The following is a 19,459-nucleotide window of genomic DNA, read 5'->3' on the forward strand; positions in this document are numbered from 1 at the left end:
ATTAATGCTTTATTGGAGGTGCATGTGGTAAAGATTTTCTCCCACCTGTAGGCTCTCTCCTCACATTATTAATTGCGTCCTTTGCTGAGAAGAAGCTTTTTAATTTGAATCCATCCCATTTATTGATTCTTGATTTTACTTCTTGCACTTTAGAATCCTTTTTTTTTTTTTTTGACATTTGCACAAAATGTAATACTGTAGCAACAGTACTGAGGTTAATTGTTACAGACTATTAAACTCTGTGTATCAAATTTTTATATCTTAGTTATTTATACAAAACATTGGTCCAATAACATAAAAATAGAGAACACCATCTGGAAATTTCTCTCATCAATGTTCAGAGATAAAAAGGTTAACCATTCTTTCCATTATTTTCTGCAGATAAGTCCTTGTTCACACTGAAGTCTGATGGCAATTAAATTCTGCTATTTTTCCAAGATACTGTATGAAAAGGGTGCTGAAGGCCATCACTACACAGCATACTACAATATAAGGACTCTTCATTCACCAATTCTGGCACACTTCCAAAATATTCCCAATAGTCCAGTTTTATTTCTGTCCAGAAGGCTGGGTGCCAAGGACCGGATATAAACACAGGTACATATATGCAGCAAGATTACAGCCAACAGACTCTGAAAATTGAAAAAGGCAGGCATAGTGAGGCCAGCGATGCCCCAGTCACATCACCTTTCCGGGCCCAAGGCAGAAGAGGCGTGCATGCCCCACATGCCCTTCTCGATATAGGAATCCTCTTAAGGAACTCAGATCCTAGGCTGACATGGTGAAGACTTGGGCCTATGTTTTTTTCTATTAGGTGCAGGGTCTCTGTTCTAGTGCCTAAGTCTTTGATCCACTTTGAGTTGATTTTTGTGCAGGGTGAGAGATCGAGGTTTAATTTCATTTTGCTACATATGGATTTCCAGTTTTGCCAGCACCATTTGTTGAATAGCCTATCTTTTCTCCAGTGAATGTTTTTAGCACCTTTGTCTAGTATGACATAACCATATTTATATGGGTTTGTCTCTGTGTCCTCTATTCTGTACCATTGGTCTACCATTGGCAAATTGCATACAAAAACATTGAAAAGATAGTGCACCACGATCAAGTGGGGTTCATCCCAAGGATGCAGGGTTGGTTCAACATATAGAAATCAATACATGTAATTCATCATATTAATACACTTAAAAACAAGAATCATATGATCATCAAATGGCATTATTTTAGTGCCAATACCATGCTGTTTTTATTACTATAGCTTTGTAGCATAGTTTAATGTCTGGTATTGTGATGCCTCGCTTCGCTTTTCCTGCTAAGGATTACTTTAGCTATTCTGGGTCTCTTATTTTTCCAAATAAATTTCATGATTGCTTTTTCTATTTATATGAAGAATGTCATTGGAATTTTAATAGGAATTGCACTAAATCTGTATAACACTTTTGGTGGTATGGCCATTTTGACAATATTAATTCTGCCTATTCAGGAGCATGGGAGATCTTTCCGTCTTCTGAGATTTTCTTCCATTTCTTTCTTTAGTGTTATGTAGTTATCATTGTAGAAAGTCTTTCACCTCTTTTGTTAGATTGATTCCCAGGGGTTTTTGTTGTTGTTGTTGTTGTTTTGATGCTATTGTGAATGGGATACTTTTTCTAATTTCTCTTTCAGTGGATTCATCACTGATATTTAGGAATGTGTTTGATTTATGGGTGTTGATTTTATATCCTGCTACTTGCTAAATTCATTTATTAGTTCTAGAAGTTTTCTGATGGAATTTTTTTGGATCTTCTAGATATAGAATCAGGTCATCAGCAAATAGTGATAGTTTGAGTTCTTCTTTATGTATTTGCATCCCTTTAATTTCTTTCTTTTGCCTAATTTCTCTGGTTAGAGTTTCAAAGATGATGTTGAATTGAAGTGGTGAAAGAGGACATCCTTGTCTTGTTCCAGTTTTTAGAAGGAAGACTTTTAATTTTTCTCCATTTAGAATGATGCTGGCCTTGGTTTTAGCATATATAGCTTTTATAATGTTGAAGTATGTTCCTACTATCCTTAGTTTTCTTATTTTGAACATGAAAGTGTGCTGTAATTGTCAAATGCTTTTTCTGCATCTATTGAGATGATCATATGATTCTTGTTTTTAAGTCTATTAATAGGATGAATTATGTTTATTGATTTCCATATGTTGAACTAATCCTGTATCCCTGTGCTGAACCCCACTTGATCATGGTACACTATCTTTTTAATATGTTCTTGTATGAGATTTTCCAGAATTTTATTGAGAATTTTTGCATCTATGTTCATCAGGATATTGGTCTGAAGTTTTTTTTCCCTTGATGTGTCTTTGTCTGGTTTTGGTATCAGGGTAACATTAGCCTCATAGATGAGTTTGGAAGGGTTTCCTCCTTTTGACTTTCATGGAATACTTTGAGAAATATTGGTGTTAAATCCTCTTTGAGAGACTTGTAGAGCTCGGCTGAGAATCTATCTGGTCCTGGGCTTCTCTTGGTTGGTAGGATTTTGGATGGCATTTTCTATTTCATTACTTGAAATTGATCTATTTAAATTATGTATGACCTCCTCATTCAGTTTGTATAGGTCATATATCTCTAGAAATTTGTCTATGTCTTTGATATTTTCTATTTTATTAGAATATAAATTTTCAAGATAGTTTCTAATTATCTTCTATATTTTAGACACATCCATTTGATATAACATTTGATATTTCCTTCTTCATCTTATATTTTAATAATTTGAGTCTTCTTTTTCTTTTCATTAACATGCCCAGGGGTTTATGTATTCTATTTATTTTTTCAAAAACCAACTTTTTGTTTTGTTAATTTTTCAATTGTTTCTGTTGTTTCAATTTAATTGATTTCAGCTCCGATTTTAATTATTTCCTGTCTTCTATTGCTTTTGGTGTTGATTTGTTCTTTTTCTAGGGCTCTGAGATATAGTGTTAAGTCATTTATTTGTTAACTTTTTATTCTTTTAATGAATGCATTCCATGAAATAAACTCTCCTCTTAGTACTACCATCACAGTGTCCCAGAGATTTTGGTATGTTGTATCAGTGTTCTCATTTACCTCTAAGAATTTTTTTTATTTCATCCTTGATTTCTCCTACTATCCACTCATCATTCAATTGTGTATTATTTAGTCTCCATTTGTTATAGTAGCTTCTATTTTTTATTTTATCATTGATTTCTAATTTCATTCCATTGTGGTCTGTTAGAATGCAAGGTATTATCTGTAGGGCATGTCACATCAGAGAAATAGAAACCTATGATGGAGAAAAGGAAACCTAACTTGCAGACTGAGGCTCACTTCCTGGTCTTGGGGCTGCACATGGCTAAGATGGCGCCTGGCAATCAGCCAGAAGGCGTTAACATGGGTTGTGATGAAAAATTGGACCACCTCTAGGATAGGCTCAGAACCCTTCTGCCCTCATGGACAGCTCGTGTCTCCCCTTACTGCCTGTAGAATGGGTGTACACTGAGCTCTCCTCACCCTGCTGACCTTTATCCTGATTGGCTCCTGTGCCTTATATTAGCTGTGTGTGCTTCCTCAACAAATGAGCTCCAGCCTTGACTGGTCTCCCTGACGCATCTTATTGTCCTCCGGTGTGGGAGGGCTGGGTCAGTCGGACCTCTCCTTTCTTGGCTCGTCCTGGCTGGGGCGTGTTCTCCCTATCTCTCCTGCAGGTCGAGAAGGAACGAGGACTAAAAACCCCGAAAATTATCTGTGGGGTTTTTTTTTTTTTAATTTACTAAGAGTTGCTTTGAGGCATAAGATATGGTCTATTTTAGAGAAGGATCCATGTGCTGCTGAGAAGAAAGTGTACTTGCTCATTGGGATGAAATATTCTATGTATGTCTGTTAAGTCTAAATTATTGATTGTATTATTTAGTTCTATAGTTTCCTTATTTAGTTTGGAAGATCTGTCCAGGAGTGAGAGAGATGTATTAAAGTTACCCAGTATTATTGTATTGTGGTCTGTTTGATTCTTGAAATTGAGAAAGGTTCGTTTGATGTACATAGATGCTTCATTGTTTGGGGCATAAATATTTATAACTGTTATGTCTTGCTTACATATACTTCCCTTAAGAAGTGTAAAATGTCCTTCTTTAGCTCCTCTAATTAACTATGGTTTGAAGCCTACTTTATCTGAAATGAGAATGGAAACCCCTGCTTGTTTACACAATCCATATGAGTGATAAGTTTTTCCCCATTCTTTCACCTTCAGCCTGTGAATGTCTTTGCCCATGAGGTAAGTCTCTTGAAGACAGTATATTGTTTGGTCTTGCTTTTTAATTCAATCTTCAAGTCTATGTCTTTTCATTGATGAGTTTAGGCCATTAGCATTCAAGGTTATTATTGAGATACGATTCCTGGTCATTTAGATATATGTATTCCCTATTATTTTAATTTATTTCTGGTTTTTGATTTGTCTTAGTTTCTCATTTGGTTGAATGTCACTTTAGTGTAGATCCTCCCTTTGCTGGTTTTCACTGTTTTTTTTCCCTACTTTATCATCATGGAATATTTTCCTGAGAATGCTCTGTAGTGTTGGCTCCCTAGTTATGAATTTTTTAATTTTTGTTTATCATGGAAGGTTTTAATTTCATCTTTAAATCTGAAACTTAATTTTGCTGGATATAAAATTCTTTGTTGGCATTCATTTTCTTTCAGAGCTTTAAATATATTATTGCAGAACCTCCTAGCTTTGAGGGTCTGGGCTGAGAAATCAGTTGAGATCCAAATTGGTTTCCCCACTATGTAATTTTATTTTTTTCTCATAGCCTTTAAGATTTTATCTTTATTCTCTGTGTTAGTCATTCTTATTATAATGTGTCTTGGTGTCGGTCTGCTGGAATTTTGTAATTTTGGAGTTCTGTAAGCCTCTTGTATTTGATTTTCCATTCCATTCTTTAGGTCTGGGAAATTTTCTGCTATTATATCATTGAAATGATTGTGCATTCCTTTGGTTTGTATCTCTGCTTCTTCATCTATCCTGATAACTCTTAAATTTGGTTTTTTTTTTGTGTGTGTGTTATCCCATAATTCTTGGAAGTTCTTTCATGGTTTCTTACCATCTTCTCTGCATGATCATTCAACTCTACATTCAATATTATATACTTTGTTTTCATTGTCTGAGGTTCTGTCTTCCAAGTGGTCTAGTCTGTTGGTGATGCTTTCAATTGAATTTATAATTTGGTGTACTGATTTCTTCATTTCAAGGATTTTTGTTTGTTTTTCTTTTTCATGATCTCTAACTCTTTATTGAAGTGATCTTTCACTTCCTGTATTTTTTCTTTGATTTCACTCCTTATACTATCCTTTACTGCACATATCAATTTAACTATGTACAATCTGAACTCCTTATGACATTTCTTCTACTATGTTATCAGTGGCTTCTGTTGTTGAAGCATTCTAGTTTGGGGTGCTTTATTCCCTTGTTTTTTCATGTTGTTAATGTGTTTTCCCATCTAGAAGTATGCATCTAAAGGCAGCATAAATTCTACCCTGTAGATGTATATGTGTCCCTGAAGGTTTCCAGAACCTCACATTTAATGGTGAGACCGATATCAGCAGCGCCCAGTGAAAACAATATATAGCCTTAAAAGTAATAGCTCCCACTAAGGTGTCTGCTGCTTTCTCACATCAAACCAAAATGATGAGTTCAATAAGTATCTATAATATAAACAGAAAATTTGTTTAAATGGTTTACATTTTCAAATGGAGGATGAGAGAACAGAGGTAGTGTATTATGCAATGTTTGCAAGGGAGGAAGAGAGAAGATAGAATTAAAAATTCACAGGAAGAGTGGAAGAGGAGCTGACAGAGATTGGCTATTGGCTGGAGAAATGTTGGAAAGAAAATCCAAGAAAATAGATGAGAGAGGAAGAATATGAACAAAGAGAAAAAATTAAACATATAAGAAAAGAACAAAAATGCAAAAAATTATTCATATATCATTGTTCTCCACACACTGATGCATAAAAAAATCCTTTTCCAAATATGGCAGAGATATTTGTGAATCAAAAAACAAAATAACTCTTCCTGGAAAGTTAAACTGTCTCTGTCAGTGTTCAACAGTTTCTCAGCCCTGTCTCTGCTGTCTTGTGATCACCAAATCCAGATCAGCTCTCACAAACCCAGTCACTATCCCACTGATCAGTGCTTCAGATACCTCTTGGCCATACTGCATTCCCAAGATCTCAATGCTGCTTCTACTTGCAGAGAGACCACTAGGGATACACTCATGCAAAGGAACAATGCTGAGATGCAGCAGCAAGACATGGGCCACCAGAACTCTCAGCCGGAAGACCCTAGGCTCCTCCAAACCCACAGGCATCACACTGGACCTGCATGTCCCAGCTGGAGTCCCCAGAGAGAGGCTCTTATGGTGGTAAACCTGCTAGCACCTGGGCCCCAGGACCTGGCTGGTGTCCAAAAATGTGTGCAAACAAACCTGGAGTCTCCTCACAGCAGTCCTCTAGACCATGGTAGCAGAGGTAATGGCAGTGATTGTTGGCAGCAGGCAGCAGGTCAGCAGCACTGGTGGCTGCAGTGGCAGCTGCAACTGCAGCTATGGGGACAGTGTCACCAGGTGATCTCCGGGGCTCACAGCAGTATCGGGGCAGTGCCGCAGTCCGGCTGCAGCAAAATAACCTGGGGGGGGTGACGAATAACTTGTGTACTTGATACAGCAGGAGTAGGAGCCGTTTATTGCAGGACAGGAGCAGTATTTATACATTCCACACAGCTTATCTAATTAGCATAAACTAGATACATCAGTCAACCAATAAGGAATCTCTACACTTAATGGCTCGCTTTTGTTACTTCTCAAACCACTCCCTCTGGCATTTTGCTAGGCACCATCCAGACTTGTTTACGAACTCTAACATTCCCCTGGCAAAATGCCAGGTGTTATTTTGACTTGTTTACAGACTCTAACATTTCCCCCTTTTGTTTAATTTAAATAACGACCATAGTGGTTTTTACAAAAACACCATAAATAACCTGTTACAAACAGAAAGGAAGGATACAAAATGTCACAATACCAAGCCATTCCATGGCTCCATGTAAGAAGCCCTTGGAAAAATTTTACCAGCAATGACACCATTTGCAAAGATAGATTAACTTACAGTCCAGGTAAGTTCTGCAGGCAGCTAGCTTAAATCACAGTCCAGGTAAGTTCTGCAGGCAGCTAGCTTAAATCACAGTCCAGGTAAGTTCTGCAGGCAGCTAGCTTGATCCGAAGTCTCGTCCGGTTCTCAGCTGAAATCTCAGTCCGGTTCTCAGCAACACTGGGAATTCTTCCACCTTGGTCTTTACCAGCACTGGGACGAAGGCAGGAACTCCGGATGGCTAAAGAAAATCCTGTAGCATTCTACTAAGAAAACAACCTTCTGAACAATTTAGTACATTATATCAAGGTTTTTTTGCATTTGAAATAAGCATTAATAGTGCTCATTACTCATTAGCTTCCAGGTGTGGGAGAACCATTGTAGTTACTGGTCTTGGAAATGACCAAACATCAGGGACACCAGTAGTGTCTTCTGCGGCTGTAGCGTCCCGGGTAGCCCCAGATGGCCCTGGGGAGAGTCCCGGACTCAAACTGCTACTGGGCACAGGGAGCAAGAGCCTGCGAGACTGTGCCTCCAAGTCAGGTCTAGATTTGGGCTCTCAGCAGTGGAAGAGCCGGCTGCCGCCGTTTGGAAAGCCCTTGCTGCTCCATGACCAGCTCGCGCATGTGGCAGCCGCAGCGCCGATTCATGCAGCGCCGATTCATGCACCCTCCGGTAACGAAAAGTATTCAGTAATAGCCTTTTGCTGCAACTTTTTTCCTGATAATCCTTTTTCCTCTGATAATCTTTCTTCTTCTGAACTTTCTGTTTCTTTCTGACTAGAGTTCCTGGGCTTCTATCAACACATGCCCTAACTATTCTTGGTTCCACTGGGGTGCCTTCTTCCCTTAGTAATTTACTTAACACCCCTTCCATATTTTCATCACAAAGACAATACAATACACTGAGACAAAACAAGACACAAACATACTGTATCAATCTTCTCCATTTTCTCGAAATGGTCATTTTTCCTCTCGCCCTGTCTGCCTAGGGACGAGCAGATTTGCTCCCGTCCTATCTATGGACAGGCAGCTTTTTTTCGTCACTTACCCCCGAGTGTCCCAGGGCTCCCCGTAACGGGCCACCATCTGCCGCAGTCCGGCTGCAGCAAAATAACCTGGGGGGGTGACGAATAACTTGTGTACTTGATACAGCAGGAGTAGGAGCCGTTTATTGCAGGACAGGAGCAGTATTTATACATTCCACACAGCTTATCTAATTAGCATAAACTAGATACATCAGTCAACCAATAAGGAATCTCTACACTTAATGGCTCGCTTTTGTTACTTCTCAAACCACTCCCTCTGGCATTTTGCTAGGCACCATCCAGACTTGTTTACGAACTCTAACATTCCCCTGGCAAAATGCCAGGTGTTATTTTGACTTGTTTACAGACTCTAACAGGGCAGCAGTGTCTTCTGTGGCAACAGCAGGTGGTTGTAGTTGCAAGGGCAGCAGTACCCAGAAAGAAGACCTCCAGGCAACCTCAGGCTGGCAGCAGTGGAATCAGAGGCAGCAGCAATGGCAGTATTGGTGCAGGTGGCCTGAGTGATCTTTTTTAAAAAATTTTATTTATTTCTTTTACAGTAGAATGCATTTTGATATAATGTATACAAATGGAGCACAACTTTTCATTCCTCTGGCTGTACATAGTTCAATTTTAGTCCAGTAGTGTAATCACACATGTATAGGGGCCATGTGGCTTTTAATATTGATGAAATATACATGCAATTGCATCTAAAACCAATAAAATATCCAAACTGTTGTCTTAATACTGATATAATATTCATATCACATTATCTAAAACCAATACAATAGCTGTACTGTGGCCTTTAATAGTGATATGGTATCCATATTATAGCATCTAAACATAACATATTGCCCTGTGGCCTTTAATGCTAATGTGAAATCCATACCAGAGTATCCAAAACTGATACAATAACTGCCATGTGACCTTTAATAATAATATGATATCTCGACCTTGGCATCTAAATCTAATATAATAATTGCCCTGTGGCCTTTAACACTAATATGATATTCATACTATAGCATGCATAACTAATAGAATCATTACCCTGTGTTCTTTAATTAATCTGATATAATTACTGTAGCATCTAAAATTGAAATAATAGTGGACCTGTGACCTTTAATATTAATATAGTATTCAAACTAGATTTTCTGAAACTAATGTAATAGCTTCTTTGTGGCCTTTTATATTAATATAATCTCCATAATATTATACCTAAAACTGACAAAATAGCTACACCTGGCCTTTTATATTATTATGACATCCATATAAAACACCTAAACTGATATAATATCTGCCCTGTGGACTTTCATAGTCATAAAATATCTGTAGTATACCATTTAAAATTAATGCAATAAATATCCTGTGCCCTTTAATACTAATATATCTATAAAGTAACTAATATATCAATAAAGTAAACTAATATAATACCTGCCTAGGGCTAAGAATACTAATATGATATCCTTACTATAGTAGCTAAAACTAATATAATAGCTTTCCTGTGGCCTTTCATTTTAATATCATACTATAGTGTCTAACATTAATATAATAGCAGCCCTGTGACCTTAAATATTAATATGATATTAATACTATAGCATCCCAAACTGCTATAATACTTGCAGTGTGGCCTTTAATAATATTATGATATCCATACTATAGAAACTAAAACTAATATAATAGCTGCCCTGTATGTTTAATATTAATATAATATAAGTAATGTAGCCTCTAAAACTGAAATAACAACTGCCTTGGAGCCTTGTAATACTAATATGATATCCATACTATATCTTGTAAAACTGATATAATAGCTGTTCAGTGGCCTTTATAACTAATATGATACCCATATTATAGCATCTAAAACTGATATAGTTACTGAAATATGGAATTTAATATTACTATTATAACCACACTGACCAATAACACTAATAACATGGCCTTTTATTCCAATATCCATATGATGTCATCTAAAAATAATATATAATATAATATAATATCTGCCTTTTGGCCTTTAATAGTAACATAGTATCCATATTAAAACATCTAAAATTAATGTCCTGTGGCTTTTTTAAAGATATCCATACTATAGCATCTAAAACTAATAAAATAGCTACTAATATGATACCCCATAATGTCATATAAAACCAATATATTAGTCATAAATATAAATATGATGTCTATACTGTGGCCTCTAAACTAATATAATAACTGCCCTGCGACATTTAATAATAGCCTGATATCTGTATCATAGCATCAAAAATTGACACATTATCTGCCTTGTCACATTTAATACCTAATAACATCCATAGAGTAGCAACTAAAAATAATAAAAGACCTCCCCTCTGATTTTTAATACTAATATAATATCCATAGTATAACATCTAAAATTGATATGTGCCCTGTGGCCTTTAACACTAAAATAATAATACTTCAGCATCTGAAACTAATTACTGCCCTGTGGTTATTGATACTGATATGCATAGTACAGCATCTAAAACTAATACATGACCTGTGACCTTTAATACTAATATGATATCAATGCCATAGCATCTAAAACTTATATAATGGCTGGACTCTGGCCTTAATACTAACATGATATCCATATTATAGCACCTAAAAGTGTCATAATGTTTGCACTGTGGCCTTTAATACTAATGTGAAATACATATGACAGCATCCAAAACTGCCATGTGGACTTTAATATTAATATGATATCCATAGGGTATCATCTAAATCTGATAAAATAGCTGCACTGCAGTCCTTAATATAATATCCACACTATGGCATCTAAAACTAATATAATTGTCATGTTGGAACTAGAGTTTCTTTGCTTCTGCTGGCAGAGGGGTCAGCACAATGTGAGGCCTCAATAGCCAAGATGTGTTGTAGCTCTTAATGGCAGGCCATGCCCTCCAGTGCTGCAGCAGACACCAGCAGCTGTCAGTTTCTTCTTCTTTATGGGTTCTTGTCTTGTGAATTTGAATAGTGAAATCCACAGACCAGGAAGGGTGCATGTAAGAATAAGATTGTTTCCATGTGCAAAGAAACAGAACTCCCACAATGTGAGAGGAGTACCTACAAGGGTTGCCATCTGAAAATTCTAGTTTAGGACTTTATATATAGCACACAGGTCAACACTATTGGTCCAAACTTATGCTCATCAGGGTTTGTAAAAAGTAAGAAGGCTATTGATCCAAAGTCATGCAAAAAAAAAAAAAATAGGGGCTTAAAAAGTACTAATGCTATTGGTTATCTCTGAACCTATTTGGGTTTCCTTTACTTACATTTATGCCCACTTATCAGGAAGTGGAAGGTTAAGATCATTGAATTCTGGATGCAGGTGGGGGTAGTCTAGAGCTGCAGCACTGCATGAAGCAGGTTTCTGCACTGCACTGGGCCAGGCAGAGCTGCGTTGGGATGACAGTCAGCGTACCATAGCTTCCCTGTGTGTTGGTCCATTCTGCCCAGGTCATTGCTCCACTGTTTTGCTCCACTTCTCAGCTGCCACTTCTTGGCAGAGACCAGTGGGCTGGATGCACAGCCATGTCACTATGGCTTTTAATGCTAATATGATGTTCATATAATAATTGCCCTGTGGCCTTTAATATTAAAACAATATTAATACTGTGACTTCCAAAACTGAAATAAGAGTGGCCCTGTGGCCTTTTAATTCTAGTATGATATACAAAATATAGCATCTAAAATTAAAATGTTGTCTGCCTTGGGGTCTCTAATACTAATAAGAGATCCATACTGTACAATATACTATTAATATAGTGCTGTCCTGTGGCCTTTAATATTAATATGATGTCTGTACTATATCATCTAAATCAAATGGAATAGCCACCCAGTGGACTTTAATATTACTGTGATATCAATAGTATAGCATCTAAAACTAATTTAAAAATGCCCTGTGGTCTTAATATTAATGTGATATTCATACTATAGCATATTAAATTAATATATAGCCTACGGTCTTTAATACTAACATGATATTTATCTCTACCATCTAATATCAATATGTTAGTTGCAACATAGCTTCAAATACCGATAGGGTATCCATGTTATGGCATCTAAAACTAATGAATACCTGCCCTGTGGCCATTAATATTAATGTAATATCATATGACTGCACATAAAACTAATATAATTTCTGACCTATTTCCTTTAATTCTAATATAATATCCATAATATATCATTTAAAACTGATGTAACACCTACACTGTAGCTTTTTTTAATATTTATTTTTTAGTTATAGGTGGGCACAATATCTTTATTTTATTATTATGTGGTTCTGAGGATCGAACCCAGAGCCTCACGCATACTAGGCGAGCGCCCTACCACTGAGCCATGGCCCCAGCCCTACACTGTAGCTTTTAATAGTAACAAAATATCCATAGTATAGTATCTACAACTAAGCCTTTAGTTGCCCTGTAGCCTTTGATATTAATATCCATTCAAGAGCATCTAGAATAAACATAATAATAATATAATAAACATAATAATAAATGCTCCACTGCATTTAACATTAATATAATATCCAAGTTGTATCATCAAAAACTAATATAATAGCTTCCCTGTAGTTTTTTGTAATAAAATGATATCCATACTATACCATCTCAAGCTAATATAAAAACTGCTCTGTGGCCTTGATACTAATGTTATATCTATAATATAGCACCTTAAACTCATAAAATAGATTCCCTATGGTTTTTAACATTAATGTAATATCCATACTTTAATATCTAAAAATACTAAAAGTGTTTAACAATGTAATATTCATACTATTACATCTTAAACTAATGTAGTATATGCCCTGTGGCCTTTAATACTATCATGACAACCATACTATAACATCTAAAACTAATATAAAAGCTGACTTGTGGCCTTTCATGCTAATAGTGTCCATAGTACACATCTGAAACTAACATAAGAGCTGCCCTGTGGCCTTTACTACTTATGTAATATTCATACTAAGGCATCTAAAAGTAATGTAATATGGTTCCTGTGTTCTTTATTATTAAAGTAAAATCCATACTGTATCTATACTATAGCATCTAAAACTCATAAAATAGCTTCTTTGTAGCCTTTAATATTAATATTATATCCATACTGTGGCCTCTAATAATAATATAATAGCTGGTAGCTTTCAATATTAACAGAACATTCATACTAACACATATAAAAATAATATAATTGCTCCTTGTAGCCTTTAAAAATAATGTGACCTTCATGCAATAGTAACTAAAACTAATATAATATCTGCCTTGAGGATCGGCCATTTTTGTTACATACTGGCTAAGAAGTTGCCTACATTCTGCCTATGTTTGAGACTACCTATAAAGCTGAATTTAAAGGTGATGGAGTAATTAATCTGGTGAAGAAAATTTTTAGGCAGCACAGCATTCAGGCATAAATATTACTTGGCTTTTAGCCAACTTTACTGTGATAATCAGGATAAAACAGCAAAGCTGAAACATTTGAATATCTTTCAGTTTGCATCTAAAACTGATATAATAGCTGCTCTCTGGCCTTTAATATGATATCCATACTTCAGCATCTAACACTGTGACCATTATTACTAATAAGATATAATAATGGTGACTAAAACTTATATGATAGGTAACCTGTAAACTTTAATACTAAATATCCATACTATAGCAACTGAAACTAACAAGTGCCCTATGGTCTTCAATATTAATATGATATCAATATTATAGTATCTAAAAATCTAATATCATAGCTGCCCTGTATGCTTTAATATTAATTTGCGATCATACCATAGCATCTAAAATTAATATTGTAATTACTTTGTTCCCTTTGATATTAACTTACTTCCATAATATATCATCTAAAACTAATATAATAATTTTCTTTTGTTGGGGCTGTGGCTGTGGCTCAGTGGCAGAGCACTTGCCTAGCATGTGTGAGGCACTGGGTTTGATCCTTAGCACCACATACAAAAATAAGCAAATAAAATAAAAGCTTGTTGTCCATCTATAACTATTAAAAAATTGCCTTTTGTTCTTTAATTCAATGGAATATCAATAGTATAGCATCAAAATATAATATGTACACTATGGTCTTTAATATTAATGTATTATCCACACTATAACATCTAAAACTAATATAATAGCTGCTCTATTGTCTTTAATATCTGTTTGTCATCTATATTGTAGTATCCAAAATTAATATAATAGCTGCACATGACCTTTAATATTAATAAAATATCTCTACTGTGGGCTGTGATACTTCTATAATATCCTCATGAGTGACCTCTGAACCTCACATCATACCTTTACTATGACCTCTGACACTCACATAATATCCCCACTATGGCCTCTGACACATAACATTCCCATTTCAATATTAACAGAGCATCCATAGTAACACATATAAAACTAATATTCACATAACATCCCCACTGTGACCTCTGACACTCACATAACATCCCCACTGTGACCTCTGACACTCACATGACATCCCCACTGTGACCTCTGACACTCACATGACATCCCCACTGTGACCTCTGACACTCACATAGTAACATCCTTATGACCTCTGACACAATATTCCCATCCCACTTTGTTCTCTGTCACTCATATCCTGATGAGGCTTCTGGCACCCATTTAATAGTCCCTCCCTCATTAATATAATATCCACCCTGTTGCTTCTGTCACTCATATAATCCTCAGTGAGGCCTCTGACATTGATCTTTTTACTATGGGATCCAATTAATATAATATCCTCCCTGTGGTCTTTAACATTAATATAATGTACACAGAGTGGCCTCTAACACTATTGTAATATTCTCACTGTGGCCTCTAATACTGTAATGGTTAATTTGAATTATCAACTTGATAGATTAAGAGATACCAAGGATTGAGAGGATTATGGGTGTTTCAGTGAGGGTGTGTCTAGGAATGATTGGCATATAGGGTAGCCAGCTGAAATGGAGACCCTCCCTAAGCATGTGCAGCACTGACAAATAAGATAATGGCTTGGATGAAATAAAAATTGGAACAAGGGAGCAGCAACAAATGCAAGCTCAATTCTCTTGAACAGGTTCTTGATTGCTGCTGCCATCATCTGATGGCTGCTGCCATTGTCTGAGGATATCGGGCATTTGCTTCTTTACTCTTCCAAAGAGAACTCTGCCAGTGATCCTTCAGAAGCCTTTGGTCTTGGACTAGGGTAGCACCATTGATGGCTCTTGTTCTAGGGCTTCAGCCTCTTGGACTATGCAGGTATTAGTTTTTCCAGCTCTCCAGCCTGCAGATAGCCATTGTTGATTATCCAGCTTCTGGTTGCATAAGCCATCCTAATAAGTACCCCTGTTATAATTATACTTCCTATTGGTTCTGTTCCTCTAGAGAAGCCTGACTAATACAAATGCCAAGTGTTGCCCCAAACACTATTATCATGTGCATAGTGTGGACATGATTATATAATTACTTACCATGACAACTTGCTACTATAATAATAACATCTAGAGAGTAGCCTTTATTTCTTACATAATATCCACACTCTGTTCTTGCCGCAGTCTGGCTGGGCACATCAGGAGCCACTTGTCAAAAGAAACTGACTTTACTTTTAGAACCACACACGCCAAACAAAACAGCCTCTCAGGAAAAACCCTCAGAGCCCCAACTGCCACCACTGGCTTTCCACAAGCCTCTCTCTCCAACCACGCAAGCCTCTCTCTCCACCTCCCACAATCCTCCTGCTCTTGAGGCCGATTGGCTGGGTCACGTGGGTGGAGCCAAAAAAGTCCCCCAATGAGCAGCTCCGTGGTCTGAAAGGGCAGGGAAACAGCCCAATGAGCAACACCGCAGAGGAGCCAATCAGCTAGATGTTGCTGGGGCCGCTGTGAGCCAATCATCAGCCGGCAGCTGGAAGTTTGCTGGGGCCCCTTCGGCTGTGGCTCTCAACATGTTCTCTTAGATTAATATAATATACACTCAGTGGCCTCCTACTACTAATATATTATCTGAAAAGTAACCTCTAACATTAAAGTGGTGTCCACACAATGGTTTCTCCTGACATATTTTCCTACAGGTGCTGTTTTCACAGCTTTGCCTGAACTGAGTTTGTGAGGGTCAACCTTGCTAATGACATTGTATGTGTCTATTTCCTGGCCAGGCATGGACATGGATTTTTTAAATGCAATTGACTTCCTGACAGTACTAAGCTTACAGGAACCCTGCTGTAGTGTTGCAAAGTGCTCTGCATCCTTTCAATCACATTCCCCAGTGGTCATTGCTCTACCAGATTTGCACATCTATGTCAAACAACACAGTGTACTTTACTCAATGCAGGGTCACTCCCAGGTGACCACCACATAATCTGCAAAACAGGACACCAGCAAGTTTCTCCATGGAAGTCAGTCCTCACTCTCACCATCTGCCCCAACTGAGAGAAAAACACTCCTTTTCCACTAAGATCCAGGGTTCTTTCTCTGGAACTCTCAAAGCCTGTCCCTCACTTTCATGACTTCAATAGATGAAAGGAGCAAATGCACACAGTTTTTAATATTTATATTTTAGTTGTAGTTGGACACAATACCATTATTTTATTTATTTATTTTTATATGGTACTGAGGATCAAACCCAGGGCTTTGCACATGCTGGGTGAATGCTCTACTACTGAGTCACAACCCCGTCCACTGCACACATTGTTTGAACACCTCCTTTCAGTTCTTTGTTGGTAAATACCTAGGGACAGAGTTGTTGAGTAGTATGGTAATTTTATTTTTAACTCTTTGAGGAAACAGGAAACTATTCCACACACAGGCTGCACATTTTGTATTGTTGCAGATACACACAGACACATATGGCAAATATTTTCTTTCATTTTGTTGGTTGTTATGTCATAATTAGAAATAGTTATTTGGTCTCTGCCCATTTCCTGGCACTTAGCTCCTGATCCTTGAATCTGTGAAGCACTGTGTCTGATGCCAATGAGGTGAATGAAGGTCTAGGGCTCCTGAGAGGCCCAGGATGGCTGGGTGCAGTGAAACCAACCCTGTGATTAGAGGGTTGGAACTTGAGACCTCCCACACATTTGGGGAGTATTGAGAGCTGAATGTTCAGTTGATCAAAATTGGGCAATGATTTAATGAATCATGACTACTTAATGAAACATTCATATAAAGCAAACGAACATGGTTTAAGGGCACTCTGTGTTGCAGAAGTTTATGGGAGGGTGCTGTCTGGAGAGGGCATGAAAGCTACATGCACTTTACCACTTACCTTTCCCTGTGTGTGTTGTTATCTGGCTGTTCAATCATGTTATTTAAGATATGTTTAAAAGATATGCTTTATGGTGAATTGGCAATAGTAAATACACTGCTTTTCTGGCTGCTGTGAGCTGCTTCAGCAAATGACTCAAACAGAAAATGAGGTCATGGAACTCTCATTTGTGTCCAAGTTGAACAGAAGATGTAGGTCACCTGGGAACCTGTTGCTTTCAACTGGAATCTGAAGAGGAGTTGGTCTTGTGGGCCTGAGTTCTGTGGGAACTACTGCCATCTTCAGGTAGGTAGTGTTAGAGATAGAGTTGATATTAGAATTGGAGTTAGGGGTTGCAGCTGGGGAAGGCATTGGAGCTGGGTTGGGGAAAGAGTTAGAGGGTTAGGGTCAGAGTTTAGAGTTAGGTTTAGAGTTGTGGTTAGTGTTAGAGGGTGAGGGTTAGGAATAGCACTTAGTTATGGGTTAGGGCATGAGTTAGCATTAGGGTTAGAAATTTAGAAGAAATATCACAAGTGGACACAAGTTAAATCTTTGAAGATAATTTTTTGTGTGCTTTAGGCTAAACCAATTAGAAGATAATTCTGACCTTCCAAAATTGAAAATGAATAGTTTTGGTAGCCAGTATCAACAGCAATTCCATAAGCAGAGGCTAGGAGAACACATAAGTGCAGTTGTACCAGCCAGCCAGGAGCAAACAAAGCTGGGACCAAGAGGAGAAAAGTATGGCTGAGAGGAATGAAAAGTCACTGAAGAAACAAAAGAGTTGAGTTTCTCTCTTTTGTGCTGCTTTAGCACAAAAGAAATAAGGAAAGAGAGGGTGGAAGAGGAATAAAAGAGAGAATAAGATGATTTTTTTCATTATCTGAGGACTGAACGATACTTGTAGCCCCAGCTTCTTTTATGTTTTGTTTTGAGGCAGGTTCTGGCATTGCTGCCCAGAATCACTTTGAATGTGCCATCCTCATACTTTCCATCCTTAGCTGCCCTGCTCACTGAGCCACTTCTTTAAATACATGCAGGGGTATCAAAGAAATCTGGGTTTCATCTTTAAGTTAAATAAACAGTTCAGTGTGCCTCTGGCTGTTTATCATGAGCTTTGCATTGTCAGGTAATACAGGTGATACCACCGGTTATTAGTGATGAGTTCTGCTCCCCCACATGTTGAAGTTTGAACATGGGAGAAGCGTGCCAAGGCAAGCATATAAAGCAGGGTTTATTTAGAAAGGGGTGACAGAGGAGGGAGAAGGGGGCCACAGCTGGAATCCTGAGAAGTGAGGCGTTCTGCCCTTTTTGCATGTCCTAAGCTTCCTTTGTTCTTCTGCTCTCCTCTTCTTATCTTTCTCCTTCCTGCATATGTGCTAGGCCCAGGAATGCTCGGTGGGATGGCCAAAAGGTAGGAAAAGGTGAGCTGAGGGGGGAAGAGCAGGATGGAGCAGCCCAGGACACATTAATTAACAGCCTTACAGCTCCCTGTGGGGAGGGGCAATTCCTGGGACAGGTTACCTTAGCAACAGGTTGGAGTAGGGGCAGGTTCTTAAAGAAGGTGGAGGAAGGTCTCTGAAGGAATTAACATTTTAATCCCTCAGGGGACAGTCTCCAACTGCCTGGGCTCACTCAAAATTGGCCTTCTTGATCTGACCTGATTCAATTTACCTGTCTATACTGACTGTCTAATTCTGGCTTCTCTGGGTCCTGTGTACCTTGAAGTGCTAAACTCCTGGGAATTGAGAGAGGACTCAGGGGTAGAAACTGTCTTTGGAATGTATGATATCTGGTATTAGATTCCTAGCATGCAATATAAATGAGCGAATAAATGGGAACTCCCCCCAAAAAAACCCAAACCAAATAAGGCCTAACAAAAATGTTTAAATGATGCTCATAACCTGCAGAATTTTTTTCTAGCAGAGAGGTCAACTGTGGTTGGTGTCAGAGTATCAACGTGGACACAAGTCAAATCTGTGTAAAGAAATTTTGTGCATAATCAGGATGAATAAGTTAGAAAATAATTTGGAACTTCCATTATTAGAATCAGGTATGGTGGTACCTGTGGGCCCTTTG

The 19,459-nt window shown here is 37.6% G+C and overlaps 1 pseudogene; it reads right to left on the bottom strand.

The window, feature by feature from the left end:
- Window positions 1-220: 220 nt before the first annotated feature.
- On the bottom strand, window positions 221-682 carry LOC124083621 (protein kish-A-like; annotated as a pseudogene).
- Between the last annotated feature and the right edge of the window lie 18,777 nt (window positions 683-19,459).

This window comes from Marmota monax, unplaced genomic scaffold, assembly GCF_021218885.2.
Source record: "Marmota monax isolate L192 unplaced genomic scaffold, Marmota_monax_Labrador192_F-V1.1 WCK01_AAM20220418_F8-fsc00082, whole genome shotgun sequence".
Taxonomy (NCBI): Eukaryota; Metazoa; Chordata; class Mammalia; order Rodentia; family Sciuridae; genus Marmota; species Marmota monax.